Here is a 16,062-nt window from a genome sequence, read left to right as displayed (position 1 = left end):
AAAGAAATATGGTCACAACAGCAAACAATTCCAGACACACCTAGATCTGTTGAGCATGTTTAATAACTCCAGTGGATCTAGCTGCATTCAAATGATTTGTATATACCGAGTCACAAAAAACAACCACCACCTCCACCCCCCAAGCAACTGAATTATGGAAGGTTCGTTCCTGGGTAGTTTTGACACAAACACACTGGAATTATATCCTATCTGCAACCAGGTAGTTTTTATTATTCATATTAAAAGGAGAAACTACAGTAGAGGACCATTAGAAGCACAGTACATACTTCCAGTGGAAGCACAAATCAGTTATTCCAGACTACAAGTCTATTGTCCCCCCATAAGAATGAATTCCTCATTTTCAATCAATCTGCACTAAATGTCTACAAGACATCCACGATGCAACAGCTATAACAATGCAGTGTAATTAATGTACATATAACCTAAATAGTTCTTCAGTCTTTGGCATTCACCCTCAGCAAAGGCACTTGCGTAGGTGTATGGAATGCCTGCAGATTTTACAGGATCACTGGATCATTAAGGCTGGCAGAGATCTAAGGATGCCTATAGTTCAAACTCACGTTCAAAGGAAATTCAGCCATTCAGTCAGATCGTGCTGCTCAGGGGCATGGAACTTTTGTGCCACAGACTGCTGTGAAGAGCATGGCTGCATCTTCTTCAATCCCCCCAATTGGTGCCTGGGCTGCTCTTGGGTACCCCCAACTCTATCCCCCCATCCCAGCTGAACCAGCCCTAGTCCCACAGCCTCCCCTCACAGGGCAAGGGCTCCAGCCCCACTCTCTCAACAGTCTCTCCTGAATTCATTCCTGCTGGTCATTGTCCCTCCCATACTGTGGGAACCAAAACCAGACATGTCAATATGAAGCCTACTGAATGCTGAGCGGAGGGGAATAAATCCCACCCTAACCTGGCTCCGCAGGCTGTACTCTGCTCACATTGCCTGTTGCATTGCCTGCCAGGGCCCGTGGCCATCTCGCCCCAGCAGCTCCCAGGCCAGCCCATCCCCAGCCTGTACTGTAAGGGCTGCGGCAAGACAGGGCATTTGTCATTGCTGAAATTCCTGAGGTTCCCATCAGCCTGTTCCTCTAGCCTGCCCAGGGGGCAGCCCTGCTAGCTAGCAAACATCCTACCATTGACACAAGAACACTCTGGGAAACAGTGTTGAAAGCCTGCAGTTGAGGTAAATAACATCTACCCCCCTTCCCCTGTTTACAAATCCAGCCATTTTATACTCTTTTAAACGCAATCAGGTGAGTCAGGCATAATTTTCCCTTGGTAAATCCATACCCATGTTTACTGTTCCCAGTAAGAATCACTGAATCACAGTTTAGGTTGGAACAAAGACCTCCAGAGATCATCTAGTCCAATCCCCTCATCAAAACTGGTCTGATGAGGTCAGCTTTCTCTATGCCAAGTCCAGTCAAGTCCTGAAAACCTCCAAGGATGGAGACTCCCTGGGCAAGTTTTTCCAACAGTCAACAATCCTCGTGGTAAAAAAACTTTTCCTAGTACCTAACAGGAATTCTGATTTGTATATAAAATAAATTTTATTTGCATACAGCCAGCTTGTGCCTGTTGCCTCTCATCTTATTGTCATGCTCCTCTGAGAAGTCTGGTTCCATCTTTTCTACATCCTCCCACCAGGTAGGTGCAAACAGCAGTAATGTCTCTCCTTTGCCTTTCCCTGTCCAAGCTGAAGAGGCACAGCTCTCTTAATCTCCTCTTCTACATTCTGTGCTCCAGAACCCTGACCATTGTGGTGGCCCCTACAGGACTTGTTCCAGTGTCATTCTTTTATTGGATAGCCCAAATTCTGGGTGTATCACTCCAGACGATGTCTCACAAGTGCCACACAGAGGGGAACAATCATGGTCACAGATGTCACATCCTTACTAATACAGCCCAAGATGCAGCTGGCCTTCTTTGCTGCCACACTGCACTGCTGACTCATGTTCATCTTGGTGTCTGCTAGGAACCCCTGCCAGGGCCTTTTCTATAGACCTCCTTCCTAGATAGTCAGCCCGTGCCCGTGCATTGGTGCATGGGATTATTTCATTCCAGATGCAAGACCTTGCATTGCTCCATGTTTAGTTCCAAGAGGTTCTCATCAGTCCATCTCTCCAGACTGTCCAGGTCCAACTGAAGAGCACCCTACCTTACCAGTGCTCTGAACGCTCTCTGCAATTTGGCATCAGCCACAAATTTGCTGAATACATTCAATCTCATTATCCAAGTCATTAACAAAGGCACTATGCAGTGTTGGGCCCATTACTGATGCTCGAAGGACACCCCTACTTGCCAGTCTGACAGATTTTGAGCCACCAATCACCACCCTTTCAGCTCAACTACCCAGTCAGTTTGCCACTGACTATACTGTCAGGCCATATTTCACCAATTTGGTGATACGGAGAAAAGGGAAGACTATATATAAAGGTCTTGGTAAAGTACACAGCATCCATTGCCCTCTTCTTGTTCATAGTATAAGTAACTTCATTATGAAAAGCAATGAGGTTGCTCAGGCAGGCATGATTTGCCCTTTGTAAACCCATGCTGACTGCTCCTAGTCACACCCTGTTCTTCCTGCATTTAAAAATGGCTTCTACAAGGATATGTTCCCCAACATATCAAGTACCCTTGAAGTGATACTGACTGACTTGTAGTCAACTGGATCATCTTACTTCTTCTCATCCCAGAAATGGGCTCTAAGAGGATGCACTCAATGACCTTCCTACAGACTGAAGTGAGGTTGACATGCTTGTTGTACTCCATGCTGACCTTTTTGCCAGTTTCAAAAATGGGTCGATGTTTACCTTTCTGCAGTCATTGCAGACCTGAAGATTAAGAGATTAACAGAGCAACCCCACAAGAGCATTAGCCAACTCTCTTAGCACCACAAAAATGTCCTTCTTATCTTTGTTCAACACCTCTGTATGCCCAAGCAATGTTTCTAAACTGTGCCTCTGCAGACTGCTCCTACTTCTGCCTCCTGTGTGCTGCTAATTTTGCACTGGAGCACACTGTTTAGTCCCACAATGCATCTAGCTGGTTTACTAAGTATTGGGATGGTCTTTTCTTGCACCTTATGCTGTGCATACAGCCCTGCCATAAGCTCTGTTGAGCTCCTTCACCCCTTCAAAGGCACTTCTCATAGGGTCCTACCAAAATGTCCCCTGACTAAGAGAAAATCTGCTCCCCTGACGTTCAGGGTCCGTACTCCGCTACTGGCCTTCCTCACTCCACTCCTTCTGGGCTCCCATTTACAGCCAAAAGCACCACATGGAAATAAAACCTCACTCTGGAAAGAGGGAGGAAGCAGCATCCTCAGCAGAGGAGAAACTCGCATGGCTTCTGATCTGCTCTCTCACTCTGACACAGTAAACACTATACATATTACTGTATATATATACACATTTAACCGCATATGTAACACGCACACTTACGCAAACTGTCTGCAAAATGTAAAAAGTATATACATAACTACGGGTACTCTACACTCAAGCATAGGTTACAACTAAAAGTAACAACCGAGTGACGGAAGCCACCACCATCACCGCGTTGCGGCCCGCCGCCCTGCCGGCGCCCCCGCCGCGCTGAGGCCCTCGTAGGCCTCGCCTCACGTGGCGTGGCCGGCGTGGGCTCCCGCCCCAGCACGGCCGGGCCCGGCAAACCCGGAGGAGAGGTCCCGGGGCCGCCGCTCCCTCCCCGCGCCCTCGGCCCGGCCTCCCCAGCGCCAGGCTGGTCCCCGTGACTGGCACGGCCGCCTCCCGCAGCTCCGCGCCCCTCACCTCGGCTCGCCGCCCGATCGACCCGGCCGGCCACAAGGAGACCCCCTGCCCCCACCCAGTACGACCGGTAGACCAGCCCAGACCCCACAGAGTCGAGCTCCCCCAGCGGCCAAGGCGCCTGCGCGGCCCAGGGCGCCTGCGCAATGGCTGCTGTGGGGGCGAGCAAGGGGCAGTAGCAGTAGAAGAGCTGCGGGCAACGCCCCGCCCCAGGCGTCGGCCGTCGGCCGTGCCTTAAACGGTGCCCTCACAGTGGGACGGGTCTGAGCCGCCAGGATGCTTCTGGGTGATGTGACTCAGTCAGCGTACCGTGGGGGTAGCGCGGCGCCGAGGCTTCCAGCTCTTCCGCCGCCGCAGGGTCTGGCCAGGTTGCTCACGCTTGCCTGCCTGGGCACTTTGGGCCTAGGCTTTTTTGTGGGGTGCGGGACATGAATTAAGTCATGTAATGCTGGGCCAGGTTTGGACTCTTCCATACATCCAAACTAAAATGCAGACTTAAATCCAAGGTCTGAAACAGAAGCAATATAACTTGGGTTGAAAAGTATGATGTTATTCATTACATATTCCCTAAATTTTAAAAAAGCCAGGTCTTTTATCAGCTTCAACGTTGCTGCTGAGTAAGCCTCTTCAATCTTACAAATATTTGGCACGAAGTGATCAGCAAGCTGCAGGGACATCGGGAAGACACCGAATGTGAAGAATACATGGTGTGCTCTTTGCTCCATGTTATGCAGCTCTGATGTATTTTGATGACTGCTCTGTTACAGGTTGAAAGCTCCAGACAGCAGGGCCTAATGAGGTTGTAACTAAGATTGTTATTTTTACACAAAACAGCACTCGGGTTCCTGAACATCAAAGAAAGAGGAAACTTCTGCAAGGCATGTATAACATCAGAATAGCTGTCACTAAAAATACCTTCAGAAAGAGTCACAAATATTTTGAAAGGAATTTGTTTGAAAAGGGCTAGATTATTCTCTAATGTAGCTCAAGGGTGTGTACTGTGAGTTGGTTTCAGCTGGAAGCAGTGAAATGCTGACAGGCGTGAAACAAAACTAATGTAAGCTAGTCTGTCTAATTTTTTTAATAGTTTCTTAGTTTTAAAAGACCAGGAAATTGCTTAGTATCTTAATGGATTGGTTCCAGGTTCACCAGGTTCACCATAGGCAGTTTATGGCATCCAAAGTGTCCTGCCCCTGCCTCTGTTGAATTGGTGGGAAAGCATATACTGACACTTCAAGAGCCAGAAGCAGCCCAAAAGCAACTCAGAGAACACAACTGTATTCTTTTGAGCTGCCTACACGTGTACATGGAAAGTCGAGATCAGTCAGATCCCGTAGATCATGTAGACTGCTTGTTTCTTCCTCATGACTTCTCCACAGTAACTTTTTGCAAATGGCACGTACAAGTACTTGTGATGTGGCTTTTGGCTCATCACCATCGGCTCATCATCAAGGTCAGCTAAAAGGACCTGGAGAGCTTTCACAGTGATGCATTTCAGTCTGTTTCTAGGTGACCGTAAGCAATGGCATGAATCACAATGCAGCATTCAGTCTCCTCTTCCAATTCCATCCTTTCTGCTTCATCTAAGAGCACCTCTCTATTGACAGGTTGGTTCGTTATTGGCATGCTGTGTGAACTTTGGGCTTCATATTCTCCATTTAGTTTTTGAGGCAGATTAGGACATATACTGCTGTTTGAAGTGCCTTGGCCCTGATTTATGCCACTCAATACCCTGGTTCTGTCAGTAACCTAAGTGACGGTGTCATGGTTTCAGCTGGGATAGAGTTAATTTTTTTCACTGTAGCTGGTACAGCGCTGTGTTTTGGATTTAGTATGAGAATAATATTAGTAACACACTAAGTTGTTGCTAAGTAGTGCTGACACTAGTCAAGGACTTTTCCAGCTTCCCATGCTCTGCCAGGTGCATGGGAGGGGACACAGCCAGGACAGCTGATCCAAACTGGCCAGAGGGATATCCCATACCATGTGACATCACACCCAGTATATTAACTGGGGGTGGAGACTATGGCCATGGGAACTGGCTGGACACTGTTTGGAGGGTGGTGAGCAATTGCATTGTGCATCATTTAGTTTGTATTATATTATTTTACCAGTATTATTATTATTTCCCATCTTTTTCTGTCCTATTAAACTGTCTTTATCTCAACCCATGAGTTTTACTTTTTTTTTCCCATTTCTCCCCCCCAATCACATTGTGGGGCGGGGTGGTGGGGTGTGAGCAAACAGCTGTATGGTGTTTAGCTGCTTGCCAGGTTAAACCACAACAGACAACTAGACCCAAAACCTGTTGAATTGGTCTATGAAATCACTGAATCTTAAATATGTTGTATCTTTGATGGTGTCTTATAAATGAATATAGTTGGCTATATGAATGGTTAGGAAGTCTTTATAATTTGTTATTCAGTCAGGCTAGAGAAATAAAAGCTGAATGGAGAGGGGAGAGTCTGTGCAGTAAACTAGATAATAATTTTGGCCATTGTTAGTTTTACTTGGAAACAGACAAAAAAATGGTTTTTAGTGGACTAGATTGTAGCGTTTTGAGGTCTTCACATGCTGACCAGTTTAAGGGAAGATGGGGCATTTGCTGTGGGAATTTTAGTGTGGATTTGCCCCATCACAGTAAGTTTGACTCGGTGGAAGAGTTGCACAGCCAATCATTCTCCCAATAGTGGAGGGTATGAGCAGGGTGCCTGACTTCTGTACCATGGAGTGCATGGCAAGGTGGCAGGGAAAGGCAGTGCAGGGGTCTTTCTGGATCTCAGTATGAAATGCCCAGCAGCAAATTGCTTAATAAAATAGCTGATAGAACAGAAAGAGGAATGTAGACAGCATAAATAAATCTCATGTCCTTTCAGATAGTGGGAGTCCTGCATGCATGCAGTGTTGATGGACCCCAGATGGTTTTTCCCATGACACGCTGTACAGATCCCATATGTGGGGATAGGCTCCTCCTTTTTGATTGTTCAAGCTACTGTACCATTTTCATACACGAAAACAACTCTATTTATAAAGGATATTTGCTTGGGAACTTCATGCAGCACTATAGGTAAGGGCAAGGCCATGCAGGTAACGTAATCACCAGTAGTGAGTAGGAGCTGCCTGCAGGCTCCTCAATTACTATGCACTGGCTGAGTTTGTCCTGGGCCAAGGGACCCATGCAGCATAACATGGGCCTGAAGGCCACACTGGACATGCAGCGCAGAATAACACAGCACAGTCCTGCACCTGCTCGGGTCAGCTGCGATGTGGGACTCTGACTCCTCAATGTACAATTGTCTCATCAGGATCAATACATTCCCCACTTTGATCCATGCACTACATTACCTCTCCCAAAGATATTATAAATTACAGATTACATGAATAACATACAGAATTCTGTGGCCCACAGTGTAAGGCCCAAAAGAGCAGACCTGGCCTATTCAAGATCACTGATTCCTGGGCTACTGTGTCCTCCGTCAGACTCCCAGTGCAGTTTTTCTGGTCCCTGCCTCGCGTCCTGCTGGGGCAGAGAGGGAGTAAGTCCCAACTGCCACCACATCCTCTTTTGCAGTAGGTAGACACAGGGAACGCATTTGGTATGCTGCTTTGTTGTTCTGTTTCCCTTTTTTCCCCCCACCTTAATAGAGACTATTTTTGTTTGTTGCCACATACCCTTTCAACCAAATAGCTTTTCTTTGTGAAGCTGCCATGTTGCAGAGCTTGCCTAGATGGGAGAAGTGTGTCTCAGTAGCACATTAACCAAGGAAACTTCTCTAGCCATATGTCAACTCCATGCCACACCCAAGAGAGGAGACCCCTCACCTCTGAGTACAGTGCTAAGTCTGCTATTGCCCAAACAAGCATTAGCAAAATGGCTTTCAATTAGATGAAAATTGCAATGACATCTCTCGAGGGGAAAGGAGCATATAGCCTTTTGAAATATTTTGATGCTTAACAATTCTGATACTGTTTATAGTGTGGAGCGTCTTGCTTTGAGAAGCACCTCATCAGAGTGGCTTCATGCTTGGCATCAGGATATCAGGATATCACATCCATTCTCTGGATTGACTCTGGTGCCTAATTCCCAGCACTGTTTCAAAACCCTGAGTTTCATGCAGGTCATCTAAGGACATGGATGGATGAGGACATTGAGTGTACATAACACAAATGTTCTCACAAAGGGCTTTTGGTAGCTCCAGAGACTCAGTACTAGCTTGATACAAAAGGAATCCATCCCATCTGTATGAAACCATTTACTGTCCTATGATCTCAGTCTGTTTTAATACAGTTTTTTTTTCTATGCCCGTATCTCAGAAGCAGGAAAAAAGCAGAAGGTATTTCTTGATGGACATGCTTACATTCACAGATACTGCCTTTGATTGCCTTTCAGTTGGAGGTCTTCCAGAGCCTGGCTGTGAAACTGAGATGTATTTTCTGTAGTTCCCTGAAGTGGTGTCCCCAGCTTCCAAGGTCTTCCATTAAAGTAAAAGAAATACTTGGGAGGCAGGGATGCAGCATCAGTGCCAAAGTCACAACTGGGTTTGATTCAAAGTAGTTCATACCGGCTGCAGATTATGCTGCAAAATCTGCTTTCACTAGTCAAATTTGAAAGAAATTTCACACCTGTGGGAGGTGTCCCCAGTACAATTTCCTGCTGGTCTTAATGTGACTTATCTGTTATACAGAAACCAATAAAAGTAGAATTCAGTTAACTTGGATTGGGCTGCCAAGAAGGCTTACCACCCTCCAGTTCCTGCAACAAGGTTTTTAGCAAAGGTGATTAAATCCATTAAAAACTGCCCCGTTCACTGGTCTGTGAATTCCCTTCCAGGAGAGAAACCTTGGCTCCAGTTACACTTTTTCTAGGACATTCTGAATTGTTTTATCAGGGCACAGTCATCCTGTGAGGGGTGATACTCTAGTAGTGCTCTCCAAGAAATGCCAGAAGGTTCTCTTGACAGCTTTTGTGAGGTCTCCCAGTGAAGGTTATTATCCAAATGAAAATCACAGAGCAACAGCACTGATAATAGTCTAATCTGCATATCTCATTTCTTATATGGAGTTTTATCCAAGCCAGAAAGCAATTCTAGCTTTAAAAATGAAGGAAAGGAATAAGGAAAGTCACAGTTTAGAATATGCTGAGGAAATCAATAGCAGCAAAGTCTGCCACTATTAAAATTCATTTATTTTAAATCTCTTAAGCCTGATAATAAAATATAGTTTTAGCAAATGGGCCTAGTCAGCTATGTCTTTAGCCTTTATGACTAAGATTAAGGCTTATTTAAAATGCATTAAACTTTCAGATGCAGCTGCTTTTACTGCAAAAAATAGTCAGCTATGAAGGGCCATTCCTCCACACACGCAGAGCTTCCATGGACTTCAATGGAAGTTCAGCGCGAGGGTAGAATTGAGCAAAATGTCCCTTATGTGTATCCTCAAACCCTGTTGAGATTAACAGAAGTTAAAATTGCTTAACAGTTGCCAGGGAGTGATCTGCAACTCATAAGATTAGGCTTGAAATTCCTTACTGAACCTTATCCTGCAGCAGTTTGTAGATAAAAACTCCCTTTGTGTTAGTGCAAGTAAGGCCTGCAGAATAGCTAGGCTGCCTGCGACTGTACAGCACTTGCTCTGCTGAAGGGTAATGTAGAAAGTCTGGGATGTATCCCTGACAAAGACTAATGGCAATCACTGCTGGAGCATTTCAGTTTCCCATTGATTGTAGTGAGTGGCAGAGAGCACCAAGACACTGAAGTATCAAACCATAAATGTGCCAAGTTTTTCTCTAAAAAAAGACATAAAACCTGAATTGCCTTTCCTTGTATGTTATTTTACCTGATTTAACTCTCTTGGCTTAACCAATATGAATTAAAATATATGCTTTTATGATTTTTAGTTTAGACTTGCCTATCAAGTTTAGACTTGCCACATGACATTATTTCATCCCTTCCTTTTGGTTAGTTGCTCCAACAAAATGTAGTAAAACCTCATGGTAGTTATACTTACATGTAGGAGCACATTTCATGGTCTTGTAGGCAAAGAAGTGGTATTTCATTGTTTCCAGTTCACCTTTAATGCTCACCAGGGTTTGCTCTTCATCCATCCAGTCATTGCTTCATCTTACTTGGGAGCTGACTGAAAATAACCATCTAAAACAGAACTACTAATATGGAGTTTTTCCAGTGCTTACTTTATTAAAGATCCATTTTTTGTAACCGAAATGAAATAACTGGTTGGACAATGAAGGCTACTTAGACCACTAGCACGTTTTATGTCTAGCTTGCTACATTTTCAGAGGCATGATATCTCCTACACTCCTGGATGAGGTACTGTTTTCCTTCTGGTTTTGTTAAGGGTGGCTGTAAGGTGCTGCTTTGTTGACAAAGGGCTTGACTGGTCCAGTAGAGCTAGAGTCAGTAGAGTACTTCTTGCTGGTGGACTTGCAACCATTTATGAAGCAAATTGGGCAAAATTCAGACTGAGTACATTTCTAAGTAGATTTCAGTAAAAGTAAGTAGCTGTGTCATATGTTAACATGATTATTATTTCACACTGAGGAAATGGTGCTATATGTTTGGCTGAGGGTTCCTGGGTTGTATATCCAGTTTGAATGACAGGACAAGGAAACTGGCCTTCAAATGCAGACACTTTGCATGCAGGGCGAAATGGCTTTGGATTTGTAAGTGCTGTTGCATTTGACACTTTGGCTCATGGACACAAATGGCCAGATGGGAAGTGGTGGGAGGCAGCAGCTTTCTGATACTCCTGTAATCAAGCTATAGCATAAGACAAAGTAGTCTATGACTAAGACATACTGGTTATCTTATGCATAAACTCCTATTTTGGATAATGGTCACCTTATGTAACTAATGGCGTGGCCAGCACAAGAACCTGATGCAGAGTGAGGATGATCAGGTAATTCCTTTACACTCTCTGGCTGATTTCCAGCAGGGAGATCTCCTGTTGGGTCAAGAACCAAGAACACTGCTTTCAGTGAAGTTACTCCTTAATAGCTCTCTTGAGCATGTGATCAGACTTTGCCCTGCCTACGGTTGCAGAAATCCAGAGCAGGTCCTCTGAACAGACCTCAACTCGGTGCAGAATTTGGCTGTTTCTTTGTCTGACAGGAGTATTTCCTCTAGGGGCTACACCACTGTGAGGAAATAAAAACCTAAATACTTCCTTGTAGGTGTCTCAACAAGGCTTTCCACTCAACAGGTTTCTTTGTTGTGTTAATGGTTAGTGTCTGAGGAGTGGCTAGGGAGAGACCTTACCGTTGAGTCAGGAGGTTCAGACAGGACCCCCTTGCTTTCTGAACTCCTTCTCAGAGAGGAGTCTAGGTGCGGCTAAGTCCAGTCTTAGTCTCAGACTTGGTCAACAGTTTATTTTCTAAGGGTTGTAGAAGTAACCACTCATCAGAGTATTTGTTAGTAACTAATTTGCCAGATGTCCTGGCTGGTAGCATTAAATGAGAATTATCATGGCTAGATTAATGAATAGTGCAATTTATTAAAGCAACAGATACACAGGTTCTTTGGATTACCGGTGATAAGATTGCTGGTTACAAGACACACATAAATGCCAAAGATATGAGTACACTGCTAGGCTACAAGTATGCAAAACAAATATGAAGTGACTCTAATATGAAGCAAAGCAACTCTAATACGTTAGGGATTTAAAGTGACTCTACAGAGGTTTCCAATCTTACCCGAAGGCGTCCCAGTTTGGGGGAAGAGAGGCTCAGCCTGTTGACTGGTCCCAGAAGTCAGGATGGTATGCTATGGTATCTTCCCCAACACCCTCTTTCACTTCACACATTTTTTACTATTTTTTATCTTTCAGGTGGAGCTTGAGTGACTCTAGTCATACATACCTTTATTATGATTGGTATAAAATTTCCTCGCTTTGCTTTTAAAGGTGTAGACTAGAAGAAAATCAAAGCGCATGCCCAGTGAGGGGTGGTCACACCTTAGAGACAGGTAGCTTTTGGGATGGAGGTGTGGTTTTGTGTTATAATGATATTATACTGAGCAAAGTTCACCAAAAGGACAGCATTTTGTCAAAATTATGATGGACTGTTGGCCCAGGGTGGCAAATATGCAGCGCATCAGCTCCATGGTACCCTGAGTTCCCATTTATCACAGAGCCTGGCCACGATGCCTCCACATCGCTCCACCCTCTGGACAACTCCTCTTAGAGTCAGTGTGCCAAGTTCTCCTGGCTTTACCGACAATCTAAGGTTACTAGGGAACTTCCGTGGAATGGATTCCTTACATAGCAGCTGCACTTCACCCTGACAGCTTCTTCAATGCTGTACCTTTTCTAAAAATATAAGTTTAATTTCTAAGTCACCTCCAGCAATTATTCCATATTTGTGTGTCCCTAGAAGCCTTTAGACAATTTTTTTAACCTTCTATACCATAATATTGTGCATAGCCAAGACTCCGTTTTTGCAATTATCTTTTGTCATTACTACATCCTTCTGAGGTGGCTGGTGGTGAGTTATAAACTATTTTATATTGTTTTTTAAAACCTGCAGCCCTTGCTCTTGAAGTTCTTTTCCACTGACTGGGGGTTTAATATGTTACGAGCTAAAGTGCTTATTTTCTATTTGGTTTGTGATTAGAAATAGACAAGTCAATAAAACCTCAAAACAGGCATGTGCTTGGCCCAGGATGCTTGGCATTTGTACAACCTATGTAGCTAACTCAAAAAAAAGCCAGTCCAGAGAGAGTATTTGCCATTAGTTCCTAGCAGCCAGAGTGGTGTTACAAAGTAGCCTATACATATTCCTTGTTGTATGTGTAACATCAGCTGTAGGCTCATTTTAAATTTTGGCTTTGGTTCAGAGCAGCATCTTAGCATAGTAATCAAAGTATCTGGCTTGGATCAGGAATGGGCTATGATTTTATATATTTCCTGCATAAGGAAATTAAAAGATATCAAATACAGAGAAATTTAGACTGAGGATATATTTAAAAGGCACTGTGGTTTCCTTTACAGCCAGTAATATTAGCTCTTTCGGCTAATTGCTTTTTTTAAACATTTAAAAACAAAGCCAATGTAAAAGTCAGTCCATATATTTGGGCCACAAAATTTGAACTTCAAATGGAAATTGGAAATAGCTGTGTTTGAAACACTGAAGACAATTCAGTGTGTCTGAGTGAGCTGGGAAACAGTCTCCTTTTTTGTGACGTAAGATGTATCTGCCTTGTGTAAGGTACATTGTAAGATGCATATTCTGTAATACAGAAAGGCAGCAATTCCTTTCAGCCATGTGTGGGATCACCAACATTATTGTCTTGAAATACAGCTCTTGTTAGTTCAGGTGCTATGCTGCACTAACACAGCTACACTGCTTCCAGGGTTCGCTGTATATTGAATAGAAACGTTGACTCATGTTCCACCTAAGTCAGGGATCTGGGATCTGTGCATCACACTTCACAGTATGATGCTGGTATGTCTGATGGTGTCTGAACATAGGCACTGGTGCCTCCTGGGAAGCCCACAGCTACATCAGTTATTTCATCAGATGTAAAATGTGCAAATGTTTTTAGCATTGTGGTAGCTGATCTCGAACCTTTAGGTAGTTAAATACCTCTAAGAACATGACCCAGATGCCTCTTATTTTCCAGCAGCTGTATAACTATTCCATGATAAACCCTGTTTTAGCAGTACTGGATAAGACTACTGTAAAATTGCCTTAACTTTTATAACTCTATAGTTCATTGAGCCAGAGTCTTTGCACTTTCACATGCAGGTAATTGCATCCATCTGCCTTAACAAGATCAAAGAATATTTATTTTAACTGTTAATCCAAAATGAAGAAAATAGTTGCACCAGTTTGTCACTTAACCAGCTCAAGATTGTTCTTTGATTCTGCTCCTGTCAGCTGAAGATTACATTTAGAGTTTGTGAAACTGGTAGATTTTTAAATGGCTGTAAATGCATCACAACCCCTTCAGCTTGAATACAAATGCTATTTTTTAAATTTTTGTTTTGTTTAACAATCAGCATTGCTTCACAACTGATCTGTATTAAACAATTCCCTTTTCCAAATTTAAGCCTGAATCTGCAGATGTTTCTAAGCAACCACTACTCAACTGAGTGGCCTCAGTTAAGCAGTTAAAAAGACTATTAGAACTGATAAAGTTACATAATAGAAGCATATCCACCATTGCACTGATATGTGGTATAGGAAAACAGCTTGTCTTGATTCAGTCCTGTCCTAAGTCAAGAGGAAAATAATTTTGTCCAAATACATAAGAAATAAAAATCAGCATAGAAGGACTCCAGAGGACTATCCAGCTCCATTTCTTTGTGTAGAATCCCAGGTTAGGGAGACAAATATGGAGTGTGAGTCTGTGCCATAAACCTCACCTATTTAAGGGTTCTGGAAAACAGAATTATCTCACTGGGATCTGTTAAGAAGAAATTACTTTTCTAGTTACTGACAACCTTATTTCATCTTATCCTCAACTGTGACACAGGCTATCGAAGAAAAACCATCTCACTTTGGTGGAAGACTTTTTTTTTCTCTTTCTTCTTTCCTGATTCTTTTATGGATGAAAATTAAAAATCCACAGCCCTAATCATAGAGTGGACCAGACACTCTTTACTTCTTGGACGCCTTCTCTCTTGCTAAACAGGTTCAGATATCACCAGCTGTGTTAGAGCTACTATTAAAAGCCTAATAGCTACTCTGCCTGCGCTGTTACCAAAACTGCTCTTTTGAAGTGGCCTGATTGTAAAAGCTGTTCTGCTCATCTACACTCTAATTCTGGTAAAACAAAAATGCCAAAGATACCATAAAGTAACAGGACAACCTGTAAAGTGATTATATTTTTGTGGCTTTCAGGAAAAATCCCTAAAGATTCAGAAGGCATTTTGGTTTCTTGTCTTCAGCATAAAAGCTAGCAGGAGCACAGAGACACAGACTTTGTGGAGACAAAAGACAGTTCTTTCAATCACCTGATTTGTTCTTTTGCAGTACGTACTGTTGGTGCTGCCAGGCCTAAAAGAACCCTTCCTTTCTTAGAAATTAGTATATCAGGAGGATAGAAAGAAATAAAATCCTATCTTTACAGCCTTCTGAGAAGAGCAGGGCAAATAGTAAATCTGCATTCAAGTATATCTTGTATAAAAATATGTCATCGTGGCTCTTCACCTGCAAGATAGTAATCATCTTTGCAGACGTTTAAGATGGAAGCATGTGCTTCCATCAGGCCCACTGTGACTTCTTTCTAGTTATAGCTATGGATTATTTGTGGTGTTATACAAGGGGAGAAATAGATCTAAACAGGCAGAAAGGTTATTATTATATCAAGTAATAACGATTTCCAGAACAATCGTGGGAAGACTAACTGAAATTTTAGCAGAAGAGCTGGAAGGAGGTAGACAAGAAGTAGAAATATTCCAACTTGGAGTGATGCTTTTATTGTTGCATTTGACTACTTTCTATGCCTTGTTCCTACTGAGCCAAACAAAACTGTGAGGTGATTCATACATAGAAATTGTCCATACTATTTTTTTCTGTTTAAATTGAGTTGAAAAAAGTGTTGTATCCTTATATGGTACCCCCATAACAGACAATAACATATTACACAGCAGGATGGTGTCCCTGATTTCTGCCCCAGAATAGGAAGCAAATATATTCTTCACAATGTCAAACTGTTATGTAAACAAGGAAGAAAAACACAAACAGGTAGTCAAGTTATTTGAAGAGTTGTCCAGAAATGTAGAAACATATTATAAAAGGGTTTACTTTCTACCTAGCAAGATGTATGAACACAGGGGCTGATATAGAATAGCATTTCGGACCACAGTGATTCCAATATGTATTTCCTTAATAAAATAATGCCTGTACCTGAATATTTCAGGGCAGCATTCTGTGGTCCTCAAGTCTTAAAGTTGTGGGTACAGAGAGTAGAAAAAGATTCTTAGGGCTGATACTGAGGTCACTTTTAATGGAAATAATTTCATAGACCTGTTTAAGTAACGAATCTGTATCATTGAACATTTTTCTGCTTTCTGCATAATTGTTGTCAGTAAGATATTTTCAATGCATTTGAAATATCTATGGAACTACACATGTACGCGCTCAAATACCCACTGAGATATGTAATCGTAGCTGCCCATGTTTTAAAATCATAATCTTTATGGACTAAATTAAGGTTTGTCTATTAGTAATTTAAGCACATTAGTCTAATTTTTAAAAGGCAATAATAAGCAGAAACATGCATTGTAATCATCATAAAAC

At 42.9% G+C, this 16,062-nt stretch overlaps 1 protein-coding gene across 3 annotated transcripts in view; it reads right to left on the bottom strand.

Annotated features, from left to right (window-relative positions):
* FOCAD (focadhesin) overlaps positions 1–3,888 on the bottom strand; it is a 125,457-nt gene extending 121,569 nt beyond the window's left edge. Inside the window, exon 1 of one of the 3 annotated variants that reach the window (XM_064438988.1) lies at positions 3,807–3,888. The gene's annotated coding sequence lies outside the window, so the exon portion shown is untranslated. The remainder of the gene's footprint in view (positions 1–3,806) is intronic. The other 2 variants (XM_064438989.1, XM_064438990.1) reach the window with 2 other exon arrangements.
* Positions 3,889–16,062: the final 12,174 nt, after the last annotated feature.

Source organism: Phalacrocorax carbo, chromosome Z (genome assembly GCF_963921805.1).
Source record: "Phalacrocorax carbo chromosome Z, bPhaCar2.1, whole genome shotgun sequence".
In the NCBI taxonomy this organism is placed as follows: Eukaryota; Metazoa; Chordata; class Aves; order Suliformes; family Phalacrocoracidae; genus Phalacrocorax; species Phalacrocorax carbo.
The sequence above is the reverse complement of the archived record's forward strand: the minus strand, read 5'-3'. Positions and strand labels throughout refer to the sequence as shown.